Genomic DNA, 8,950 nt, shown 5'->3' with positions numbered 1-8,950 from the left:
TAGGGTTAGATGTCTTGTCTCTAACTGAATCACAAGGGCTCCATTTCCATACTATGATGTCTCCAACCTCCTGTCTCGTGCTGCAGTTCTTCCACAGATCTCTCTGCAAATCACTGTTTTACAGTGTTATGCCGGGCTGCTTCAAGCTTTCTTTTTTGGTGTTGCTTTTTAACTGTTCTTGAAGCTATTTAAATTTGTGTTTTTTCTCCCTATCCTTATGATGAATTGGACACAGAGCATGAAACAAAGGTGCTACCATCCTGTTGCGTGTGAACCCAGCTGAATGTTGAATGCCCTGGTATTGTATCAGTGATACAGCTGTGGTCAGCGACAGCAGATTCAGACTTGTGACTTTGTCTCAAACATTAGGAAAGCAAAGAGCAACCGACAACCGATGCCCCCCTAGCTATCGGTCTACCGTCCTCTGAGGCCAGCTGACTCAGGCTGCTCTGCTTGCACAGATGTAGTACAATAAACCCGCGGCACACAGTAAGAGCTCCCAGGTGCAGAGTGAAACTGCAAATAAATAATCTGTGTGCTGAAGTGATGTCATGGATAGATTTAATGGCCCAGTGAGGCAATGCCCTCCAGCAGTGTTTTGGTCTGTAGCACAGCTCCTTCTGAAAACAGCAGCTGAGTAAATCCAAAATTCAGGGAATGTTCTCAGTGTGAATGAGCAGACTTTGCCTACGTTAGGTAACATCTGGAGAAGGCTGATTTTTCACTAAAATAACTGTTTAATCTCTGTTTCCTCGTTGCAGTCAGAGTAACCTCACGATTATGGCTGAGATGTATTTTCTGTAAGTATACTGGGATGAAAGCTCTTGTTCTCTGCCTTCTCTTCTTTACCCTCATCTTTCTCTTTCCTCAAGGCAGATGAAGAAACATACTGATTTTATCTGAAATTAGGCTTCTCCCATTCTCTGATTTGCAATGGCATTACCGATGACAGGATTGTAGCGAGGCTGCAGTTACAGAAGGCTATACAGCTGACCAACACAAAGTGCTCATACCATCATGTTTAAAAATAGGCCTCGAAGCCTTTACAATTGTGACTAACACTGTCGTCGTGCATGAATTCCTCTTCCCTTTCCTGGATCATTTCTCACAGGCGAACGCTATTTGCACACAGTGCTATCAGCATGCAATCTTGCACAAACCTCTGACTCTTCTCTTCCTGAAAGATGGGAAAAGAAAAATGTTCCTTTAGCAGGGACAGAATTGACTTTACTAACCTCCTCTCACAGCCGTATTGATTTATTTTGAGCAGGACTCCTCTTGTTTATGCATGAGGGTCTTCAGTGCCAGAAATCACCAGAGATTAATTTCCCCTCTCCCTCGCCTTGAGGTCTGGGTCTGATCAGACTCTACAAATCTCTACGTTTCTCCTCACACTAGGCTAGCATCAAAGAAGATCAGAAAGAAGATTAAAATTATTTTATCTTAATCTGCAGTCCTTGATGCCCTCTTGAGGGAAGAGCTCTAGCGTGGTGAGTTCATCTCATGAACCAAGACAGACAACTAGCAGGAGACCCAAAGTGGAAGACAGCTAACGAAATGCTCATGTCACGGTGGACAGTTTCTTCCCAGGCAGTTCTCTGATGGTTTTGTACGTAGGTAATACAAACTGCTTCCCTTTTAAAACCAAGTAGCAACAGAAGAGAGGGATAATTCTTAGGAGAAGGTGATTTTCAAAACTGTCAAGCTTTTATATAACATTTATGTTATATTCAATCATGACTATATTTCTTTTGATGAAGACTAGAGAGTGAATGTGTTTAAGCCCAACAGGACAGTTATGTGTAGCAAAACTCACAGAATTTCAACAAGTAACTTCTGCAGCTGGCTCCAAATGGCTCACTGAGCTAGTGCTTATTTGCTGGTAAAACACGTAGACTTAAACAGCTAAATAGATTAACACTTCAGTAAGCCATAGTTAAATGATTGCAGTGCCATCCTCTCTGCTTAAAACTGAAAATAAAAGTTTGTCTCATTTCTGGCTCTTCTGTGTTAGCAGAGGTTTTCAGCCATTTGAGATCAGCTGTATCCTAGTGAACCAACTTCTTCCCATGTTGATATCAGATGGGATTTTCCAGGTTAAAATGCCAAAAAGTAGATAGGAAGAAAACCTAAAAGGAAAACAGTGTTTAAAAATAACAGATTTTTATTCAGTGTGTAGCTCCTCTGCTTTGTGCTTTTGAAAGAGAACAGCAGTGTCAGAGTACTCGAAGCAGCACTTATTAAAAATGTCTTACAGTGAAATCTGGTAACTGTTTAAGTTGAAATTTTGGTGCTGTGTGTAAAAAAAGCAGAAACTTCAGCTCATCATTCAGCCATACCACAGCAAGAAAGTTGTAAATCATTGTTTTCAAACTCAGGACAATTCATCACTCTAATAAATGAAGTTAGTTATATTGAAATGGGTTTTCATAACCTAACCAATACCTAATGATGAAGCTCTTGAAATAAGGACAAAAAAATTGAATTATTATTATTATTATTATCCAGATCTTTGCTCAAAATGTCTGTGATGACTAGTCAAGACGAAAATGGATTGTTGAAAGGAATTCAGCCGGGGCTGGGATGCAACCTTCTGGCTGATAAGAAGCTCCTGCATAATCTTATTTTTTTGGTTAGTTGTAATTACAAACAGCTGTTTAAAGAGGAAATCAAGTAAGGTGTGGGGTCAGAGTAGGAACACCTATCTTTCACCTGCAAACAATTCCTAGGGAAAGGTAAATCCTCGAGATTTTTAAAAATATGAATTGTTTTATGTGGAACTGAAGGCGTGAAAAGTTACTGAAGAAGATAAAGAAAAACTTTCTGACAGTTAAAAACTGGCATGAACTTAGGTATGTGCAAGGGAAAGTGATGCATGGAGATTGTCTAATAAAGAATTGTGGAAAATGTCGGAAGACCCAGATATTTATCAACTATCACATTTCAGTACACATGGCCCAGATTATAGGGCAGGTGAGTGAAGCTTCTTCAAATACACTTAAACATCATCTACTCAGATTTAGACACAAAGTATGGCAGAGCAGAGAACCATGAAATTCATAATTTAATAGAATTCTTCAAATAAATAAGAATGCAATTAATTATTTAATATCATTAATAGGTCAAAATCAGTTATAGTGCTTCCACAATACTGAGATAGCACGTTACCACTGGAGAATAACTAGCTATTCTAAAAGAGATTATCTTCATTTTCCTCTCCCGAATCAACTGACCTCCCACTGCAGTTTGTTTGACTAAGGTGTTAAAAGCAGTAGCAAATTTAAAGTGAGGCAGATGAGTCTGTCTTAAGTTAAGCAGCCCTTGAGTCATCATCGTTTACAGACTGGCACATCACGGCAAGCAGAGATCAGCGCTACCTTACGGTAATTCACAGATGAGTCAACTCTTTAAGATACAAATGAACGGGCCTGCTCTTAATAGAGGCAAAAAAATCTTAGCTGAAGAAGAAAACCTCCATCATAGGAAAAGGGCTCAGTCATTCAATGGAGAGGGAAGATGCAGCCCCTGCAACACGGCATTTCTGCCCCATCCATAAGTGAGGGACTATTGCTTCTGGCAAACTGAGCTGAACCGGCCAGCCGCAGCTGCCAGCCCTGCTCTGCTTCCGAGAGGAAAACGCGTAGCCGTGTTGTCGTCATTCAGAGAAGGAGTGGAAGGAAGAAATAAGTAATCTGCTGAGACGGGAATGGATAACGGAGATATATTTTGAAACTGATGTAAATCCTGTTCGGTGACGTGCTGGTGAGTCACTAGGGTGGGTGGAAGTGATTTTGCATAATAACGGTATCATCTGCTTTCTCCTCTTGCATTGACACACGACAGCAAACACAGGCACTGTGCAGCAGCCGGTGAGTCAGATGCTGTGTACCAACCTAAAGGCTGAAACCTCAAAATATTTACAGTTGCATTTCACATCTCACTGTAAAAAGGCATTGGGAGTGGGCAGTGCTGTGGTACCACTATTTTGGTTTCCCCTGGGACTGACCACATCATACCAAGGAGTCAAGACTTTGGAGGAGTCTTAGGAAGAAGCTGCTCTAGACTCCACATTGTTTAGACAGAATAAAAGAGGACATGACCAGGAAGACAGGCTCTTTCAGAATTAACATTTATAAAGAATGAGGTTGAATTCAGAATAATTGAACCAAGGTAAGTTTTCAATTTAATTTAAAAAAAAACTCAGCAGAAGCACTGGAGCTCAAAGGAAGACTCATACATCAGGAAAGGGTTGTGCTGAAGCTTAGAAATATTCAAAAGTGCTTATTGAATGGAAATGATCTTTATTTCTCATTTTAAAACATTTTAATTATTAAATGACAAAGCATGATTTAAAAATTCACCATGATTCCTCCTAATTGAACTCTTACCTAACACACTGATAACAGAAATGTAATCAAACCCTGCCAGTTTCCCGCTCCTTATTTTCCATCCTCTTGGTGCTGCAGGGAATGGAAACAAAGGCAAAGAAGAGAAGAGAACAAAATATTGTATTTTGTCAGGTTTCTAGTTGACTGAATGGACCCTGTACGTATAGAATTATCAATTCCTCAGTTTACAGAGATTTCCTAATGCAGTACACAACTAATGGAGTGTCTGCCTACTTCCTTTTTAATTGCATTTAGATTTTCCTGCGCTGTTGCTTTAGGCTGTTAGAGCATCTAGTCTATAACAAAACAAATGAATTACCTATAAACAATTAAAATGTAGCAGTACCTGCTTAATCTTGTAATACCTGCAGAGAGGAGAATGCATCTGAAGGAAAAAGTCAAAGCTATTTTAATTAAGATTTAGGTATTAGGGCCATAAAATTTCAGACTCACTCTGCCAGGAACATCTTAAGTGATAAATGTTTACCCAGTATGATACTTAGTTGCATGAAATACTGATTTCATAACTAGGTTTTGTGATTTACCTTCTTCATTAGGGACAAAGTGGAGTCTTGGAACAGAGTACAAGGTAAGCAGATTTTATGTAGAAGAGCTCTGCAGAGACTCGGGAAAATGAGAATAAATCCATCACCGCACAGTGCTACTACTCCGTGTGCGGTCTGAGGTTTCCAGTGATGTTATGGTTGGTGCCAATGCCAGCTTCTGCAAGGCGGCAGCGGTTGATTTGCACCCTTCTGGTGATAAACTCAATAGCTCTTTCCTCTGGGGAGTGCCGCCCACAAACTCCCTGTGTGAACAATTTTGAGCCTCTCTCTGTATTATCCTTGCTGCACTTACACTTAATATCCTTGCTGGATATTACCCTTGATCTGCTACACTCAGGCTCCTTACCCAATAGATATTTAAACACTCTCAAATAAAGCCTGGCGTACAGCTGACAATTTTTTTTCCATAAAACAATTTTATTTCACTAGCTGCCAATTTATTTGGACAGGTCTGGGGCACCCAAAGGGACTGGAGGAAGACCGTCTCCCTTCTTTAAGAAGGAGGAGATCTCAGCTTAGCTGTCACAGCCTAGCAGTACTTTGTAGGACGTTTCCACGGGTGGTTATTATGCCCTTCAAACACTCTGGTGAAGGGAATGGCTATTTAGAACAACCAGCAGTTCTCAATGTTACAAAGTAATATGGCCAAACCTTCTTTATTGTTTTCGTACCATTCATACCATTTTCATACCTCCTCCTCTCTCGATCCCTTCAAACTATTTGAATTCGCAGGGAAGTATTTGAGAAGATATTTTCCCCGAAGGCAAATACGTCTAGCCATTAGCAAGCATGCTGTCCCCATATCTAGCATCCCACTTTCCTGAAAACCCAGTTTCCATTGTCATCCAAGACCACGTCTCTGCCTCTGTTGAGTGGTTGCAATCCACTTTCCATCCTTGACTGCAAGGGCTGACACTGTATTCCGTGCGCAGCGAAAGGTACTGACCCTCGCTTCCCAAATGAAGCAAATATTCTGGTGTAACTTTCAGATGTTTGGACTCCCAATGTTTTCGAAGTTAGATGGAGGCAAACCTAAGATTTTGCCTTTCCACATACTGATATTGAAGATTTCTTCGCACACAGTGCAACAAAAAAGCACGATGGACACTGCACAAACATGCACGTCTGGCCCAATTTTCAGTCATAAAAGGTCAGTGAGATGTCACGCAGTGAGGACACTTTGATGCCTGCTATGTAATAGTTTTCTACTGCTTGCTGGGAAAGTGAATATGTTTGTACTGATCCTAAACCTCCTGCTTATGCAAAACTTAGGGTTGGTTCACTAGGAAACATTTGCTGTTTGCAGGGGAAGGAGACTGGACCACTGAGAAGTACAGGTCAGCATTAAAGTCCAGCTGTGGTTCAAAGGCTGAGAAAGCTAGAAAGCTTAAATGACCGCGAAATTTTCATGATAGTACATCATTGTCGGAAATTTCCATGCTGCCGGGGCACTATTATTCACAATTAGGAATCCAGGAAATTATTCTTTTGGGGGAGTTAATCCAATTTAAAACTAAATTGGCAGGCTCAGATGGGGGAATTCAAAGCCTTGCTCTCTGACTATGTGGATGTTGGGTTTTGAGGTTCTGTTTCAGAGCCATAGAATCATAGAATACCAGGTTGGAAGGGACCTCAAGGATCATCTAGTCCCACCTTTCTTGGCAAAAGCATGGTCTAGACAAGATGGCCCAGCACCCTGTCCAGCCGAATCTTAAAAGTGTCCAATGTTGGGGAAGAAACATGAAAAAGAAAGAAACATCTTCAAACATGAAAAAGATGCAGTGGAAGAGTGAGTTAATGAACTTCTTCCTATTTATGAGCTGTTTGGAGACATCTTACCAAACCTTCATTGTAGCTAATATTGAATATCATCTATACATTTTCAGGAAGCTGTGAATACTAAATTGAAAACCTTCTTCGTTTGAATGGCCATATGAGATAAATTAATGCTATCATTTCCTTGTTGAGAGAAATGCATAATTAATGCAGAGCAATGTGGAAATTGTATGGTATACATTTGAAAATTGTTTGAGAGAAATATTTGAGCAATCAAGCCAAGAAAATGATATTTTCCAAGTACTCGCAACAGTAAAGATGAATGCTTTATCATTTACTTGAAGCAAATATCTGCTGTCAGAAGGAAAGCTGACTCAAATATACAATGTGAAAGCTTCGGAGGCAATCTTGCTTCCAGGCATATTGCAAGCTTGGAGTGATGATGGCAAATGGGTGTAACACAGCTAATTAATTTTATTTCTCCTCAGATACACAAAATACCTGACTAGAAAGAACCAGGTTTACATACAAATCCCTCTCTCCCCCCCGTGATGCCCTTGAACCATAGGAGTCCCTAGGTAAGTGAGTAAACTGACTTTCTTTCTGCTTTCTCGTGCGAAGTGAACAGGTTTATGAGAAGAGCTGATTTAACTGCCAGATTTAACCAGTTTTAACTGCTGTACTTGCTAAACACCATCTAATAGAACAAGCAGAGGTACCACCCAAAAAGCCGAAGACAGGCAGGACATCTTTTGCCTAAATCTCCTATGGCTTCTTCTGCACTTAACACCGAAAGCAAATAAAAAGGCTGATAAACAGCTAGTAATTGGCATTGGGATACAAAAGAATTTGACCCAGTAATTTTGAGGGGAAAATTAATAATGGGTCCTACCACAATTCCATATGGATTTTATGAGGAAAAGTATAAAACTGAATTATTTTAAACCCATTTTAGAAAAATTATAAATGTAAAATACCCAAGAGTCCCTTCCCTTGCTCATCCCCTGCCCATCCTGTCCCTTTAGTTTCTACTCCCGGTTTTGAAGTATCATATTTTGAAACCAGCATATACAGAGCATATACATATACATAGTTTGAAACCAGCATATACAGAGCAGACATTACTGACAGCATTAGGAGGAAAAGCATCGCTGCATAGCATGCACCAGGCAGCACAAAACCAGAACAGCTAAAATACAGTCTAAGCTCCACTAACAGGATCTCCGGGAGACCATCCTTCTGCTAATGATTGATGGAGAGAGGTCACATTTTACTGCCTTAATCATCTCCTGGCGTGAGGGTAACAGCATGACAAATTAAACGAGACCCAAAAAATTGCATTCTTAATCTTACTCCTGCTAGGCTACAGCACCTCAGGTGCTGAAGTAAAGGAAGAAAAACAAGTTGTAAAATTTCTCCCCTCACAATTTCCGCAGATTTCAATACTTCACTCGCACATTGCCATCAGCCTCTTCCTGCTCTACACCAATTGCTCCAGCTGGCTTCCCCGGCAGATTAGTTCCCATCTGATTACACTGCTGGAGGAGATGGACTCAGGCCAAGGATTCGTCTGATTCTGGGTATTTTCTGTGTTTCTGAGGGCAGATTTCCTTTTCTGTCCACTTTCTTCCCTGATATGATTCCCAGTGTAAAATGAATATTATAAAATTAATATTATTGCATTGTTCCATTGCTGTATTAAAACTGCTGCTATCTGTTTCACGTCAGCCATCGTGCAAAGAAAAACACATTTCATTGCCATAGGCTGTGGCACTTTATAGCTGCAGCATAGGCTCATTCACACAACTGGTTCGTACCTCAAAGTTTGCTCCTTAGCTTGGGAGTGAATCAGAAGGGTGCAGATACATGGACATTGTGCCCCGCACGCTTGCTACTGAGAAGTAATTTTCTTAATTAATCAGAATGGATTTTGATACAAAGGTACCTGCGATTGATTGCATTTGACTCTGATAACAAAACAATGCAAAACTCTGTTTTTCTCCTAGTCTCTTAAATTAATTTAAAACACACCAGAATAAAAGAATAGAAAAGAATAAAAAGAATAAAAATTATTTTAGCTGTGGAAAGAAAATGCAGTTTTGAAAAGTGGTTCCCTGCTCCACTAGGAATTGATGAAAATAAAATTAAACTGTTTACTTACTAAAGCTAACAAATGTATTTTGTTTGTGTTAGTCATGCAAACATTTTTATTTTGAAGGA

General features: G+C 40.1%; 1 long non-coding RNA gene across 1 annotated transcript; it reads left to right on the top strand.

Moving 5' to 3' along the window:
* Positions 1-2,546: 2,546 nt before the first annotated feature.
* On the top strand, positions 2,547-8,751 carry LOC140646849 (uncharacterized). Its single transcript, XR_012040585.1, has 3 exons — positions 2,547-3,762; positions 7,219-7,308; positions 8,167-8,751. It is a non-coding gene; the product is annotated as an uncharacterized lncRNA (long non-coding RNA).
* The last annotated feature ends 199 nt before the right edge of the window (positions 8,752-8,950 follow it).

The sequence above is a fragment of the Ciconia boyciana genome, chromosome 2, assembly GCF_034638445.1.
Source record: "Ciconia boyciana chromosome 2, ASM3463844v1, whole genome shotgun sequence".
In the NCBI taxonomy this organism is placed as follows: Eukaryota; Metazoa; Chordata; class Aves; order Ciconiiformes; family Ciconiidae; genus Ciconia; species Ciconia boyciana.
The sequence above is the reverse complement of the archived record's forward strand: the minus strand, read 5'-3'. Positions and strand labels throughout refer to the sequence as shown.